General features: G+C 42.5%; 1 protein-coding gene across 3 annotated transcripts in view; it reads left to right on the top strand.

The window, feature by feature from the left end:
• TRPC5 (transient receptor potential cation channel subfamily C member 5) overlaps positions 1 to 18,129 on the top strand; it is a 538,378-nt gene that overhangs the window by 300,104 nt on the left and 220,145 nt on the right. The gene's annotated exons all lie outside the window — the stretch shown is intronic.

Here is an 18,129-nt window from a genome sequence, read left to right as displayed (position 1 = left end):
AGATTTAGCCAAATGCTGTGAAAAAAACTTGCACAGCACTGGCACAGACCTGCCTAGCATAAAGTGATAGAAACTGATGTAACCTAGCCCTCAAAAGGACTGCAATTACAATTAGTCTTTACTCCCAACCTATCTATTTAAGAGCACAGACCTGCCTGATAAAAGTGATAGAAACTGATGTAACCTAGCCCTCAAAAGGACTGCAATTACAATTAGTCTTTACTCCCAACCTATCTATTTAAGATTACAGACCTGCCTGATAAAAGTGATAGGAACTGATGTAACCTAGCCCTCAAAAGGACTGCAATTACAATTAGTCTTTACTCCCAACCTATCTATTTAAGAGCACAGACCTGCCTGATAAAAGTCGTAGGAAATGATGTAACCTAGTCCTCAAAAGGACTGCAATCACAACTATTCCCTATTCCCAAGCTATCTGTAGATTTGTGCGAAAATTGGCTTGAAATTAACACTCAAAGTATAGCGAACACAGCAACAGCAGTGAAGTCTAACACGCAGCTGCAGCAATGAGAAAATGGTGGCGACGGGGAAAATGGCTGGGTCTTACAGGGCAAGGACATGTGACATACACAGCCAATGACACATGCCCTTGCTTGTGTGAAAAAAAGCAGTTCGCTCCGTGTGTGCACTGCTGATAGTCTGACAGATTGCACCTCCCCACTGTAAATGCGGGAAAGAGAAAAAAAATGGAGGTCTTCATTATTTCTGCAGAGATCCATCCCCTGCCCCTCCCCCCACCCCACTGTACACTCAAACTGCGTATTAACATTAATTTTCATCATTACTGAGAAAAAATCCAGTTATGATTTTGGTGCACGAACAGTTATCGAACATAACCTCGAACAGCCGAATTTTTTTCCAATCGTTCGTGTTCGCCCAAAACAGCTCGAATTTGAGATTGGCGAACAGTTCGAGTCGAACACCGCTCATCTCTAGTGATAACCTACAGTGAGCAATGTAATGTTTGCCACAAGTGACTGTTATCTAGCATCTGTTAGTATCTGTTACCCATATAGATAATAAAAAGACCTCACAATAAGAGTGTTTTTTTTATTAAAGGGAACCTGTCAGTAGGATTAACCCTCCTAAGCCGTCTATATGGACATGTAGGTCACAGGAAGCTGAATACAATGATTCTTTGATATCTACGATCCAATGTCTTATTCCAGAGAAATCCACATTTTTCTTTTATGTAAATGTTCTGCTAAGATCTATTGGCCAGACACAGATCTCCTCAAGAATCTGCCTCCAGAGATTATTTTAAATGAAAGGACATGTTACCAGTGTGATGTGTAATGGCCGCTCTTTGCTCTCCTGATGTCACTGCAGAGCTGTGTTTGATTATACCTGACACATCTGCAGGTTCTTCTCAGCTTCAGCTTCCATCTCACAGACAGCCAGTGTTGCAATACTGCAGAGCTGTGAGAGCTGCAGCAAATGTGTTTGTAAGGAGACAAAAGTTTAGTTCTACCGTTCTGTTAGTTACATGTCTCACACTGATAACTCCACCTTTCAATTATAATAATCTCTGGAGGCAGATTCTCATGCAGATCAGTGTCCGATCCTGAACAGTGTCTGAACAGCTCACTTACAAATATATGTATAGATGGTTTAGGAGGGTTGATCCTACTGACAGATTCTTTTTAAAGGGGGTTAGTCGACAATTATATATATTTTAAACAGCTGCCATTATAATAAACAAGAAATAAAAACAGTACATAATGAAGCCGTATTACTCATACCATGTCTCCATTCCATGCCAATACTATGGGAGATGACCACTTCTGCCACTGATTGGTTGCAGCAAATACACACTAGACGCATATAAAGATAGGGAGCACCACTAGAGAGTTGGTGCTGCACTGATGGGGAAAAGAATTTGAGTACTGTTTCATTTCTTTACTTTTTTCACTAATCCTGTGTATATGTGTATGTACTGTAGTGTCAGTGTATTAATATACTCACCTACTGCCATCTGCTCTGGTATCCAGAGCCATTCTGCTCCTCTTCTCAGTGATGTCACCACTGTCTACACTCCCCTGTGCTCTATGCATGAGCAGGAAGTCTCTTTTACAATGTACATCTATGGATATGGATCCTCTGACGCTCCATAAGCTTACATTGTAAAACCCACCTCCTGGTCAGACAAACCACAGTGTGACCTGGAGAGTCTGAAGAGCAGTGACATTCCTCAGAAGAGAAGTAGATTGGCGGTGGTTACAGGATTTAGCGAAAAAATATACAGATTTAGCGGGGAAAAAACCTTCATTGGAGGGCTTCTTTAATTCGTTTTAGTCACTTACCAGAATTCTTGATTGACACGATAGATAATATGTGCACACCATGCAAGCTATTTCATCAATACAAAGCCATTCAGACTCTATATGATTAGTTTAAAGCAGAAAGATTACCCAAATTGTATTTAGGAAGATAAAACAAATAGCATCTCTGGTTATAATCAATAATAATATTACATGCAGCAAAGTACAATAATAGACCAACTAATTTTAATTATATTTTAAGACAAGATAAAAAAAAATAAAAATGTGTACTAAAAAAAAAATTACTTACACTGTGTTCCAAATTATTATGCAAATAATATTTTCTCAGATTTTCCCAAATTACCTATATGAATTGCAGTCATTGTAATTTTCCAGTCAAATAACTATTAGAGTACAATTGAAAGGATTTTGTACAAACTGCCTATGATAACAGTATATTTTTTAAAAAATAAAAAACTCAAACTGCACTCAAAATGCATGTTCCAAATTATTATGCACAGCAGAGTTTTCAACCTTTTCATTTTAATAAAGAACAAAAAAATGGTCATTTTTGAAATTATAAGCATTAGAAGGTTATTACAAACAAAAATCAAACAGTTTTCAACTCAAAACTTTATTCTAGGTGATGTTACATTTGCACATAGGACCCCTTGTTCGAAAGGAGCTTCTGAACTCTCTCGTCCATTGAATTTGTCAGGTTTTGGATGGTTTCTGCTTCAATTGTTTTGCATGAGGACAGAATACCCTCCCAGAGCTGTTGCTTAGATGTGAACTGCCTCCCACCATCATAGACACTCCTTTTGATGATGCTCCAGAGGTTCTCAATGGGGTTGAGGTCAGGGGAGCATGGGTGCCACACCATAAGTTTGTCCCCTTTTATGCCCATAGCAGCCAGAGATGCAGATGTGTTATGTGCAGCATGAGACGGGGCATTATCATGCATGAAAATGATCTTGCTGCAAAATGCACAGTTCTTCTTCTTGAACCATGGAAGGAAGTGCTGTTTGAGAAACTCAGCATACATTATGGAGTTCATCTTTACCCCTTCAGGGATACTAAAAGGGCCGACAATCTCTCTCCCCATGATTCCAGCCCAAAACATTACTCCACCTCCTCCTTGTTAGCGCCGTAGCCGTGTTTGCATGGGGTGTCCATCAACCAGCCATCCTCCACTCCATCCATCTGGACCATCGGAAATGTCACCGGAAATGGTTTTCACTTCACTTCACAGGTGTGCCCTGTCAGGTTTAATAAGTGGGATTTCTTGCCTTATAAATGTGGTTGGGACCATCCGTTGTGTTGTGCAGAAGTCTGGTGGATACACAGCTGATAGTCCTACTAAATAGACTGTTAGAATTTGTATTATGGCAAGAAAAAAGCAGCTAAGTAAAGAAAAACGAGTGACCATCATTACTTAAAGAAATGAAGGTCAGTCAGTGCGAAAAATTGGGAAAACTTTGAAAGTGTCCCCAAGTGCAGTTGCAAAAACCATCAAGCGCTACAAAGAAACTGGCTCACATGAGGACCGCCCCAGGAAAGGAAGACCAAGAGTCACCTCTGCTTCAGAGGATAAGTTTATCCGAGTCACCAGCCTCAGAAGTCGCAGGTTAACAGGAGCTCAGATTAGAGACCAGGTCAATGCCACACAGAGTTCTAGCAGCAGACACATCTCTTCAACAACTGTTAAGAGGAGACTTTGTGCAGCAGGCCTTCATGGTAAAATAGCTGCTAGGAAACCACTGCTAAGGACAGGCAACAAGCAGAAGATACTTGTTTGGGCTAAAGAACACAAGGAATGGGCATTAGACCAGTGGAAATCTGTGCTTTGGTCTGATGAGTCCAAATTTGAGATCTTTGGTTCCAACCACCGTGTCTTTGTGCGAGGCAGAAAAGGTGAATGGATGGACTCTACATGCCTGGTTCCCACCGTGAAGCATGGAGGAGGAGGTGTGATGGTGTGGGGGTGCTTTGCTGGTGACACTGTTGGGGATTTATTCAAAATAGAAGGCATACTGAACCAGCATGGCTACCACAGCATCTTGCAGCGGCATGCTATTCCATCCGGTTTGCGTTTAGTTGGACCATCATTTATTTTTCAACAGGACAATGACCCCAAACACATCTCCAGGCTGTGTAAGGGCTATTTGACCAAGAAGGAGAGTGATGGGGTGCTACGCCAGATGACCTGGCCTCCACAGCCACCAGACCTGAACCCAATCGAGATGGTTTGGGAAGAGCTGGACCGCAGAGTGAAGGCAAAAGGGCCAACAAGTGCTAAGCATCTCTGGGAACTCCTTCAAGATAATTGGAAGTCCATTTCCGGTGACTACCTCTTGAAGCTCATCAAGAGAATGCCAAGAGTGTGCAAAGCAGTCATCAAAGCAAAAGGTGGCTACTTTGAAGAACCTAGAATATAAGGCATATTTTCGGTTGTTTCACACTTTTCTGTTAAGTATATAATTCCACATGTGTTAATTCATAGTTTTGATGCCTTCAGTGTGAATGTACAATTTTCATAGTCATGAAAATACAGAAAAATATTTAAATGAGAAGGTGTGTCCAAACTTTTTGTCTGTACTGTATATATATATATATATATATATATATATATATATATATATATATACACTGCTCAAAAAAATAAAGGGAACACTTAAACAACAGAATATAACTCCAAGTATATCGAACTTCTGTGAAATCAAACTGTCCACTTAGTAAGCAACACTGATTGACAATCAATTTCACATGCTGTTGTGCAAATGGAATAGACAATAGATGGAGAATATTGGCCATTATCAAGACACACTCAATAAAGGAGTGGTTCTGCAGGTGGGGACCACAGACCACATCTCAGTACCAATGCTTTCTGGCTGATGTTTTGGTCACTTTTGAATGTTGATTGTGCTTTCACACTTGTGGTAGCATGAGACGGACTCTACAACCCACAGAATTTGCTCAGGTAGTGCAGCTCATCCAGGATGGCACATCAATGCGAGCTGTGGCAAGAAGGTTTGCTGTGTCTGTCAGCGTAGTGTCCGGAGGCTGGAGGCGCTACCAGGAGACAGGCCAGTACACCAGGAGACATGGAGGGGGCCATAGGAGGGCAACAACCCAGCAGCTGGACCGCTACCTCCGCCTTTGTGCAAGGAGAAACAGGAGGAGCGCTGCCAGAGCCCTGCAAAATGACCTCCAGCAGGCCACAAATGTGCATGTGTCTGCACAAACAGTTAGAAACCGACTCCGTGAGGGTGGTATGAGGGCCCGACATCCACAGATGGTGGTTGTGCTCACAGCCAAACACCGTGCAGGACGCTTTCCATTTGCAACAGAACAAGAGGATTGGCAAAGTTGCCACTGGCACCCTGTGCTCTTCACAGATGAAGGCAGGTTCACACTGAGCACATGTGACAGATGTGACAGAGTCTGGAGACGCCATGGAGAGCGATCTGCTGTCTACAACATCCTTCAGCATGACCGGTTTGGCAGTGGGTCAGTAATGGTGTGGGGTGGCATTTCTTTGGAGGGCCGCACAGCCCTCCATGTGCTCGCCAGAGGTAGCCTGACTGCCATTAGGTACCGAGATGAGATCCTCAGACCCCTTGTGAGACCATATGCTGGTGCGGTTGGCCCTGGATTCCTCTTAATGCAGGACAATGCCAGACCTCATTTGGCTGGAGTGTGTCAGCAGTTCCTGCAAGATGAAGGCATTGAAGCTATGGACTGGCCTGCCCGTTCTCCAGACCTGAATCGATTGAGCACATCTGGGACATCATGTCTCGCTCCATTCACCAACGTCACGTTGCACCACAGACTGTCCAGGAGTTGGCGGATGCTGTAGTCCAGGTCTGGGAGGAGATCTCACAGGAGACCATTTGCAACCTCATCAGGAGCATGCCCAGGCATTGTAGGGAGGTCATACAGGCAAGTGGAGGCCACACACAATACTGAGCCTCATTTTGACTTGTTTTAAGGACATTACATCAAAGTTGTATCAGATTGTAGTGTGTTTTTCCACTTTAATTTTGGGGGTGACTCCAAATCCAGGCCTTCATTGGTTAATAAATTTGATTTCCATTGATGATTTTTGTGTGATTTTGTTTTCAGCACATTCAACTTTGTACAGAGCAAAGTATTCAATGAGAATATTTCATTCATTCAGATCTAGGATGTGTTATTTGAGTGTGCCCTTTATTTTTTTTGAGCAGTGTATATATATATATATATATATATATATACACACTATATATATGTGTGTATATGATATGTCCCACTTCTCAGTGTTTAATGGACCCTCTGATGTTACTATACATGTAGTTGGTCGCAGTTTAAAGGAGTAATAAAAACTGTGGAATTATCAATTTTTCACCTGAGTCCGTCTTACTGTTGTCAATATTTTATATGGCTAAAATACAGTTCTATAGTATAAAAAAATTGACTGTTAGTTAAAGCCATATTTTCGCATCTTAGATCAGGAACTAAACCCTTCAAATGCATTTTTGAGTGGGAATTTACAGATATGTCCCCAAAATAAGAAAAATTAATACAGATACATGAAAATGAAGTTCATTGTATGAAATTCTTGTTTATTATTTCTGATTTCTCATGATCTCCTACATGATGAACCTCTACATAAGTATAATGAGCGTTACAGAGTGAAATAATAATTAATATCTATATTAATTAAAGGGAATCTGTCAGCAGGATTTCACCCCACAAACTATCTATATGGGTATGTAGCTCTTTAAAAGCCAAGTCCAGCAATATCTTTACATAGCCAGTTCGTTTCTCCATTACTGAGAAATCAGCATTTAAATTGATATACAATTGGCTATGGTAGATCTGAAGCCTCTTTCATTCCAGCTCTATTCCCCACCCAGTGCCGTCTCCTCCTGCTTCCCTGGTGACTCCTTTGCCTTAAATCACACTGCATAAAAGTTGTCAGTCAAGCAAGAACAGGCAGTGCTGGGCATGGAATAGAGCTGGAGTGACAGAGGTTTCATATTTACAAATAGTTTTTCTCCCTCATTTTCATATTTATTCAAATGCTTATTTCTCAGTAATGGAGAAACAAACTGGCCTTGTAAAGGTCTGGACTTGTCTTTGAGAGAGCTATATAAATAGTTTGGTGGGTGAAATTCTGGGCGAATATGATTTTCTGTAAGTAAAACAAAAATCTCTGAGGTGGTCATTAACCAGAAATCCTTACTGGAAGCACATCATGGCTACTTGTTTTTTTAATGTTTCTATAAAAACTAGATAAATATTACTAATCATGTTAGGATTTATGTGTAAGGCTGTGTTTAAATTGATGCTGGACTCTATCCTGATGCTTTTTGATAGGAGGAATAGCTTAGTCTACAATTTTTATTCTTGGCATAAAAGAAAACAATAAAACTAATGGACCTATTGGAAGCCAATGGGATATGTCAGGAATGATTCATTTGGATCAATTGAAATGAAGCAGTTATGACTTCATTAAGAATGGAAGCAATAAATCTGAACTTAAGGGATTAATCTGGACACATAAGGGGAAATTCATTAAGATGTTTACACCAGAAATTTGATGTAAACACACCTTAAAGTGCACCTGTCAGCAGGATTGTGCTTAGTAAACTACATACACTGTCAGGTGGTCGACATTACACTGATTAAAATGATAAATTGGTTGATGAAATTCTTCCTGTGGTTCTTGTGTAATCTTTACTCTCAGTTTGGAGATAACAATATGTTCGTGCTTTGGGGAGGCCTGTGGGGGGGCGCTCTATCTGGTGCTCTGCTTACATATTCATCTGTATGCTCTTATGACAGCTCACTGTGCCTTTAATGACCTGCCTCCTGTTTTACCTAGCCCCTCACTACTAGATGCATTATGTATAATAGGAGGCAGGTCAGTGAAGGCACAATGACCTGTCATAAGAGCATACAGATGAATATGTAAGCAGAGCACCAGATAGACCGCCCCCACAGGTCGCCCCGAAGCATGAGCATATCATTATCTCCAAACTGAAAGTAAAGATTACACAAGAACCACAGGACGGATTTCATCAACCAAGGTATCATTTTAATCAGTGTAATGTCGCCCACCTGACAGTGTATGTAGTTTACTGAGCACAATTGTAACATCTCTGGCAGCGTGCTTGCATAGTGCACCACCTCCCACTATGCAAGACCGCAATCTTACCTGTCAGTCCAGCCTACAAACCTTGCTCCAGTTCATGCTGTGTGCATGTCTCTTGACTTACTGCTTAGGGCGGCGGCCTGGTTACTTCCTGATTCTTATAGCTGCTGTGGGCGCACCCCTAATGCGTCTCCAGCCTATTGCTGTGAGTCACTGGATATTTAAACTCCCTCCACCCAGAAGGAGGTGCCTGAGCAACACCTTCACTCAGTCTTTGCTACTGAATTTCCAGGTCCTGTCTTGTTTCTAGTCTGTTTCCGCCACTCTGGGGGCTGTATACCCAGGCCTGTTACCTGTGACTTATAGTCTGTTTCCGCCACTCTGGGGGCTGTATACCCAGGCTCGTTCTTGTATCTCATTGCAGTAGCAGTTCCTGTCTGAACTGTATCCTAGCCTGTTACCTGTTTGTCTCTATGTCCGTACCTTCCCATTTCCTGCAGTATCTGAACCTGCACCTAACTCTAACTCGTTGTCTCTGTACTTCTGTTTGTGAGTTTTGTGTCCACTCGCTACTTCATAGGAAGTACCTTGTGTGTATCTGGTTCTGCTTGTCCCTTTTCCCTTCCTCCGTATCTTCCTCCTGTGTTCTAGCCATCTTCCTGTATTTTCCAGTCTGTTCCATGTAAACAGAGTGCTGTCCTCTCTGCCTTGTCCACCGCACCTGCGGTTTCGCTCCGCTCTGTCTTGCCCACCGCTCCGGCGGTTTCTCTCTGGTCTGACTTGCCCACCGCTCCGGCGGCTTCCCTCTGCTCTGCCTTACCCACCGCTCCGGCGGCTTCTCTCTGCTCTGACTTGCCCACCACTCCGGTGGCCTCTCTCTGCTCTGCCCTGCTCACCGCACCAACGGTTTCTCTCTGCTCTGACTTGCCCACCGCTCTGGTGGCTTCTCTCTGCTCTGCCTTGTCCACCGCTCTGGCGGTTCCGCTCTGCTCTGACTTGCCCACCGCACCTGCGGTTTTCGCTCCGCTCTGCTTGCTCACCACACCAGCAGTTCCTCTCTACTCTGCCTTGTCCTCCGCTCCGGCGGTTTCGCTTTACTCTGCTTGTCTACTGCATCTGCGGCTCTGTAACTGTCTCCCAGTCTGTACTGGACCCTATCCAGCATGCGCTCCAACCTGCTAGTATCTCCCTGTCTGTACTCCAGCCGTGCTTGCCAATATCTCCCTGTCTGCATACCAGCCGTGCTTGCAGTGCCCACCTGTCTGCATACCAGCTGTGCTTGCCAGTGCCCACCTGTCTGCATACCAGCCGTACTTGCCAGTACCCACCTGTCTGCATACCAGCCATACTTGCCAATACCCACCTGCCTGTATGCCAGTCTAACCTGCCTGTTCCTGCATTCCCCGGTGTGGGTCAACAACTGTGACCAGGGTCTGACCTGGAGTCGCACCTGGTCCCTCTGCTCGGTTCCTCCTTGGTCCATGAAGTCAACTAGCCGCCGTGCGACCTTGGTCGGATCGGGTTGATACTTAGCTACGCCCCTCCAGGCACTCCTCGGTTCATGGTACAGTGGGATCACTAATCACGCTCACGCCAGTCAGTCCGGGCGCGAGCGTAACAACAATCCTGCTGACAGCTACGCTTTAATAAGTCGCAATATTTTTGTACAATTCAGAAGTGGCTCTAAATTATTACATCTTTTGGCATTTACACGCCTGTTCTGGCCAGCTATGCCAATATGGAGGTTGCATGGGTGGGATGGGAAGTGGTCAAGCCTGGCCATCAAACTCATCATAACTTTTAATTGTCATAACTTACTACAGAAATGTACACCAGTCCAGTACACCAGTGTTTGGAACCATCATGTGTGTTTTGCAGAGGCAAGGTTGGTACACCGGTCCATGCAGTGGTGAGCCCTATCCCACAACTGTTCTAAGCCAGAATATATCAATAAACACTCAACAAAGTAAATAAAAATGACAGTCCATCATTACTTTAGAACATAAAAGGTCAGTCAGTCTTTAAAGATTGTACCTTGAAGGTATTCTCAAATGCAGTCATAAAAACCATCAATCATTATCATCACATTGACTCTCATAAGGCCTGGCCCAGGACAGGAAGACAAACAATGACCGCTGCTGCAGAGGATGAGTTCATCAGAGCAGCAAGCCTCATAAACTGCAAATTTACAGCACCTCAGATAACAGCCCTCATAAACATCACAACATCAACTGTCCAGAGTAGACTGCAAAAAGCAAGTCTTTATGGTCGAATTGTTGCAAAGAAGTCAATAATGAGAAGTAAAAACACAAAAAGACTTGGGCCGAGCAACACAAGAACTGGATATTACATCAGTGTAAATCTGTACTGTTGTTCAATGAGTCTTTGTGAGACGTAGAAAAGGTGAGAGGATGGATTTAACATGTGTGGTGACTACTGTAAAGCAAGGAGGGGTATGTGATGGTGTGGGGGTGCTTTGCTGGTGACAATGTTGATTTAATCCAAATTCAAGGCACACTTACCCATCATGGCTACGATAGCAGTATTCAACAATATGATATCCCATCTGGTTTAAACTTAGTGGGACCATCATTTGTATTGAAACAGAACAATGACCGAAACACTCTTCCAGGCATTGTAAAGGCTACAAGATTAAGATGGAGGGGGGATGGAGTGCTGTGTCAAATGACAATCACCTGAACTCAACCGAAATGAGATGGTTTGGGATGAGTTGGATGGCAGAGTAAAGGCAAAGCAGCTAACAAGTGCTCAGCACTTCTGGGAACTCTTTCTTTATAGGAAAGCCATTCTAGGAAACAACCTGATGAAGATGCCAATAGTTTGTAAAACTTTCCTCAGAGTGAAAGGAGAATACTATGAGGAATCTGAGGTTTAACACACATTCTGGTTAGTTTCACATGCATTTCTTTACTCCTTGCCTCCTTATGTGCTCCTTTGTAGTTTTGCTACCTTCAGTCTGAATCTACAATGTGCAAATTCCAATATGAACTAGGAAAACCATTGCATGAACAGGTGTGTCAAAACTTTTGACTGGTACTGCATTATATATACAGTATATAGATATACAGTACAGACCAAAAGTTTGGACACACCTTCTCATTTAAAGATTTTTCTGTATTTTCATTACTTTGAAAATTGTACATTCACACTGAAAGCATCAAAACTATGAATTAACACATGTGGAATTATATACTTAACAAAAAAGTGTGAAACAACTGAAAATATGTCTTATATTCTAGGTTCTTCAAAGTAGCCATCTTTTGCTTTGATGACTGATTTGCACACTTTTGGCATTCTCTTGATGAGCTTCAAGAGGTAGTCACCGGAAATGGTCTTCCAACAATCTTGAAGGAGTTCCCAGAGATGCTTAGCACTTGTTGGCCCTTTTGCCTTCACTCTGCGGTCCAGCTCACCCCAAACCATCTCGATTGGGTTCAGGTCTGGTGACTGTGGAGGCTAGGTCATCTGGCGTAGCACCCCATCACTCTCCTTCTTGGTCAAATAGCCCTTTACCCAGCCTGGAGGTGTGCTTGGGGTCATTGTCCTGTTGAAAAATAAATGATGGTCCAACTAAACGCAAACCGGATTGAATAGCATACCGCTGCAAGATGCTGTGGTAGCCATGCTGGTTCAATATGCCTTCAATTTTGAATAAATCCCCAACAATATCACCAGCAAAGCAACCCCACACCATCACACCTCCTCCTCCATGCTTCACGGTGGGAACTAGGCATGTAGAGTCCATCCGTTCACCATTTCTGTGTCGCACAAAGACACAGTGGTTGGAACCAAAGATCTCAAATTTGGACTCATCAGACCAAAGCACAGATGTCCACTGGTCTAATGTCCATTCCTTGTGTTCTTTAGCCCAAACAAGTCTCTTCTGCTTGTTGCCTGTCCTTAGCAGTGGTTTCCTAGCAGCTATTTTACCATGAAGGCCTGCTGCACAAAGTCTCCTCTTAACAGTTGTTGTAGAGATGTGTCTGCTGCTAGAACTCTGTGTGGCATTGACCTGGTCTCTAATCTGAGCTGCTGTTAACCTGAGATTTCTGAGGCTGATGACTCGGATAAACTTATCCTCAGAAGCAGAGGTGACTCTTGGTCTTCCTTTCCTGGGGCGGTCCTCATGTGAGCCAGTTTCTTTGTAGCGCTTGATGGTTTTTGCAACTGCACTTGGGGACACTTTCAAAGTTTTCCCAATTTTTCGCACTGACTGACCTTCATTTCTTAAAGTAATGATGGCCACTCGTTTTTCTTTACTTAGCTGCTTTTTTCCTGCCATAATACAAATTCTAACAGTCTATTCAGTAGGACTATCAGCTGTATATCCACCAGACTTCTGCACAACACAACTGATGGTCCCAACCCCATTTATAAGGCGCGAAATCTCACTTATTAAACCTGACAGGGCACACCTGTGAAGTGAAAACCTTTTCCGGTGACTACCTCCTGAAGCTCATCAAGAGAATGCCAAGAGTGTGCAAAGCAGTCATCAAAGCAAAAGGTGGCTACTTTGAAAAACCTAGAATATAAGACATATTTTCAGTTGTTTCACACTTTTTTATTAAGTATATAATTCCACATGTGTTAATTCATAGTTTTGATGCCTTCAGTGTGAATGTACAATTTTCATGGTTATGAAAATACAGAAAAATCTTTAAATGAGATGGTGTGTCCAAACTTTTGGTCTGTACTGTATATATATATGTATATATATTTATAATTAGCAGGAAAGGGTGACATGACTCATTTAATGTATATAGAGAGTGGCCATCCCATACTGGTTTACATTCTTCTCCGTGTTTAATGGGATGATTCTTTACATTTTTAGAAAGACTTTTCAAAGATTTATAGATGTTAGGGACAAGATTTAAAGAAGTTAGGGGTATTTTACAAACATCCCTCCATGAAACTAATATGAAATGCTATGTAATAAGGTAAGATTTTTTCCGGTAAAATGAACCCCAGAATAAGTCTTACTTCCAAAAATTTGCAAAATATTGGAAAAGATGGGACTTTTTCATGAGTGGGATAGTTAAATAGAACTGCCAAAGTTATGCTTATCAATCATAATATATATATAAACAGGAGAAAATTAGACAAATCCCATGCTTCATCCATCCACAATTCCACATTCTGCAAGTACTTCAGACTTCATAATTTGATGTAATTAAGTTATTCATATTCTAGGCAGTGTCTAAAACACTAAATTCTCCTGACAATATGTGACCAGTATTGTAAATCGACAATCTATTAAATTGCCAGAGGATAATAATTTATGTAACCAACATTTTCTCTTCCTGAAATCTCACAATATTAATGGTCATTTAAAAAAGTGGAAAAAAAATGGTTAGGGTGCAAAAATGGTGGGTTGGCAATATAATATTTTGTGATAGCCAAAAGATTTCAGTGTTTCAGGCTATGTAATGATCAAAGCATGGTCTTGAAAAATACACTCAAGTTTAGAATGAATACAGAATAGCTGAAATATGGAGCAATGGAGCAGTTGGAACATAGAAGAATCTTATTATTATTATTATTTTTTTTTTTGCCTTCCAGGAATTCTTGAGTTATGTAATCTTAGATTGCTGTAATGTAGGATTTCCTGTGCATATTAAATATCGAGCCAACAATGGCATTACATGTATCAGTATCTTTTGGATGATAAAGGGGTTGTCCATCAAAAAACAGCACATCCAATGTAAAGATCAGAAAAATTAATAATATTTGTAATTTACATTCTGATAAAAAATAAAAACAATCCTGTAAAGAGTTAAAGGTCCCCATACACATTATGTCAATATCTGCCCACCCACCAATATGTGAAGGTTCAGCCAACAATCTAATGTATGTGGGGTCTTCCCAACTCTTTCCCAACACATGATGTTGGGGGAGAGAAGGATTCGGCATGTCTGATTTCAAAATGCCAATCCATTAGTTCTCCCCAAGATAAGTCCGTCAGAGGAGTCTCGCAATAGCTCGCTTATAGAGAACACAGGGTAGATAAAGAGGACTTCTGTGAGTGGGGGGAGCCGGGAGAGATAATTGTTGGTCGACAGCTATTTTTGTGAATTGGGACGATTTGAATCATTTACCTACATAGTATGGTGCCAAGTGGTGTTGACAGCAAATAACATTATGCAGGTCTATGTAATGAGCCACATGCTGTTGGTCACACATTCTTAGTTTTCTGCATAGTGATTCACTGTTCACTGAGGGGCAGGTAGTAGAAATAGATAGTAGAAACACTGATATTTTTGGGAGACATGTTTTTTGTGCCTTGTCATCTGCACATCTAATAAAGGTAAAATGTACTATGATTGAAGCAATAAGTAAGCAAACCTGGGGATGAAAGTGGATATAAAACTGAGGATCCAATAAACCATAGGAAACCACATGTGGTATGGATGCGGTTTTATTTGTCAACGCATTTCGAGGTGATCATACCTCTTCATTAGGATAAACCACAATGAGATTGTGTCCTGATGAAGAGGTATGATCACCTCGAAACGTGTTGACTAATAAAACCGCATCCATACCACATCTGGCATCCTATCATATATTGGATCCTTGGCAGAGCGGGTTTTTATATCCACTTTCATCTCCAAGTTTGCTTACTATCTGTTTGGTGGATCTGCAACAGCCTTCTTTGTTTAAAATCTAAGAAAGGGGTTATGATGTTCACACCCCTCTGGTGAGCAAATACGGTTTTACTCTTTTCTTTGTAATCCGGATAAGACCCTATTGCGCTATTTGTCATTCCAGTTTTTATCTAAACACATGATTGAAGCAATCACAGTTTGGAAAAATATACATATATACTGTATCCAATTGTAGCAAAGTGAGGCATCTTCAAATTCTCTGATCTAAATAATTGTTCTCAGAGAAAGTAAAGGGAGCATCGTTCTGTCTTTTGTCAGCTCATAGCAGGACACAGTGTGAGCACCACATGGCATGGCTGTGCATAGCTGTAGAGGAACAACGGACTTGGAACAATAGTTTCGGAGTTAATTAAGAAATGTTAAAGCTCACATTTAATTCAAAACTCATGTTATGACGTACTTAAAATAAATTAAAGTAAATTAATAATTTTCCTGTGGCAAGTCGCTGTCATAATATTTCATTAATTTTCTGAGTGAAGAAAATTTATGAGAGCATTTTAAATCAAGAATAGCAAACCATAGGTAATTATTTCATTCATAAATCAGTCATATTCTGTATCTTCATTTTTACAATTTATGCACAGTGGCAACTTTAAGAAAGGTTTTTCACCTAAATATATTTTAACCTATCAATTTAAAAAAAGAATCAGGGTTTCTAAAAAAAAATCTGTAACGGAAAACCAAACACATATGTTATTAAATAGTACTAATACTATAGGCTCAGTCATTTGTCATTGAGTAAATATTTAGAATCATGCTGCATACTCAATTATCATTTGGTTCAATGTATATAGAGTATAACTCAAGCTCTAAAGCTCCCCCTAGTGGTGGTTCATGACTGTCACAATCCAGTGACTTAAATGGATGTCTGCATAAAATATTTACAGCAGTTTGTAAGGAAAGCAGGACAGCAACCATTGTAAATTTGTGTTAGGGAATTAACCCCTTCACAACATATGATGTACAGTTATGTGATATGTCATGTCCCTGACATTGATGCGGGCTCGCAAGCTGAGCCCGCACATTTCCTAGCTTATGATGGCTGAATTATTCAGCCATCATCTGCCTCTAACAACTGCGGGTGGAGTGGAGCTCTGCCCACGGCTGTTAACCTGTTAAATGCCACGTACAACACAGAGGGGCACGTCATTCCATGCGCCCATCGGAGCACCCGTGACATAATTGTGGGGCACAGATGGGTTGCCATGACAGCCGAGGGTCTGCTGAAGACCTCCGTGTTTATCATGATGACTCTCCTGTGAAAGCCGGTCTATGGCTGGTGTTTATAGGAGGTCATGATTTTCGTTATACATAGCCAGGGTTGCCATGAGGGCATTACCGCCCTTACTGCTGTATGGGGCCCGGTGAACAGCTGTAAAGAGCAGGGGCCCAGGCACGGTCCGGGACCCCTCCTCTTGTACGCCTGCTCACTGGACCCCAGGGTATTGTGTTCCGCTGGCGGTTTACTTGTCCTCTGCAAGCAGACAGCCTTGGAGCTCTCATGCAGCTCCAAGGCAGTCCCTCCCCCTCCCTTAAGTGACACGCACTGGAGACTGCACAGAACATGATGATATCATCACGTACTCGCCGGTATTCAGCACAAGGATACTTCCAGTCCAGAAGTGGAGCTGCAGGATATCATATGAGAGGTAAGTATGAAAACTTTATTTTTTTTCATAGAATTAATTAAATTATCTTGGGGGGAGAGCTCATGATGATGAACTGGGAGTGGGGAGTGCACATGATGATGAACTGGGAGTGGGGAGAGCAGAGGATGATGAACTGGGAGTGGGGAGAGCAGAGGATGATGAACTGGGAGTGGGGAGAGCGCATGATGATGAACTGGGAGTGGGGAGAGCAGAGGATGATGAACTGGGAGTGGGGAGAGCACATGATGATGAACTGGGAGAGGTGGGAAGAGCACTTGATTATGAACCGGGAGGGGGGAGAGCACATGATGATGAACTGGGAGTGAGGAGAGCACATGATGATGAACTCGGAAAGGGGGGTCACATGATGATGAACTGGGGGTGGGGAGAGCACATAATGATGAAGTGGGAGTGGGGGGAGCCCATGATTATGAACTTTGAGTGGGGGGAGAGCACATGATGATGAACTCGGAAAGGGGGGTCACATGATGATGAACTGGGAATGGGGAGAGCACATGGTGATGAACTGGGAGTGGGGGGAGAGCACATGATGATGAACTGGGAGTGGGTAGAGCACATGATGATTAACTGGGAGTCGGGAGAGCACATGATGATGAACTGGAAGTGGAGAGAGCACATGATGATGAACTGGGAGAGAGGGGTGGTGAGAGAGCATGATGATGAACTGGGAGTGGGGGGTAGGGAGAGCACATGATGAACTGGGATTGGGGAGTAGGGAGAGCATATGATGATGAACTGTGAGTGAGGGGTGGAGAGAGCACATGATGAACGGGGGGTGGGGAGAACAAATGATGATGAACTAGGAGTGGGGGTGGGGAGAGCATATGATGATGAACTGGGAGTGGGGTGGGGAGAGCACATGATGATGAATTGGGAGTGCGAGGTGGGGAGAGCAAATGACGAATTGGGAGTGGGAGGAGCTAATGATGAATAGGGAGTGGGGGATGGGGAGAGCAAATACTGAATTGAGGGTGGGGTAGCACAAATAATGATGAATTGCGGGTGGGGAACGGGGGACATAAATTGAAGGTAGGGGTGGGGAGAGCAAATGATGACTTGCGGGTGGAGGGGAAGAGCAAATGATGATAAACTGGGAGTTGGGGAGAGTAAATGATGATGAAGTGGGGGTGGAAGAGAGAGGACATGACAAAATGAATTGGGACGGAGGGGGGCATGAAAATATAATGAATCGGGAGAGTGGGGGGTGTTGAGGAGGACGGAGTGTGACTGGTAATGAATTAGGGGAAAGAGTACAAATTCTAATTAATTTATATATTTATTAGGTGGGGAAAGTGGCTATTTATAGTTAGTGGGAGCACAGTGGTGGATTACAATTTATATTTGGAATGGTGTGT

The sequence above is a fragment of the Phyllobates terribilis genome, unplaced genomic scaffold (genome assembly GCF_046119375.1).
Source record: "Phyllobates terribilis strain yellow unplaced genomic scaffold, ASM4611937v1 Scaffold_7__3_contigs__length_470593459, whole genome shotgun sequence".
NCBI classification, from domain to species: Eukaryota; Metazoa; Chordata; class Amphibia; order Anura; family Dendrobatidae; genus Phyllobates; species Phyllobates terribilis.
Note: the sequence above shows the minus strand (reverse complement) of the source record. Positions and strands in the feature narration are given on the sequence as shown.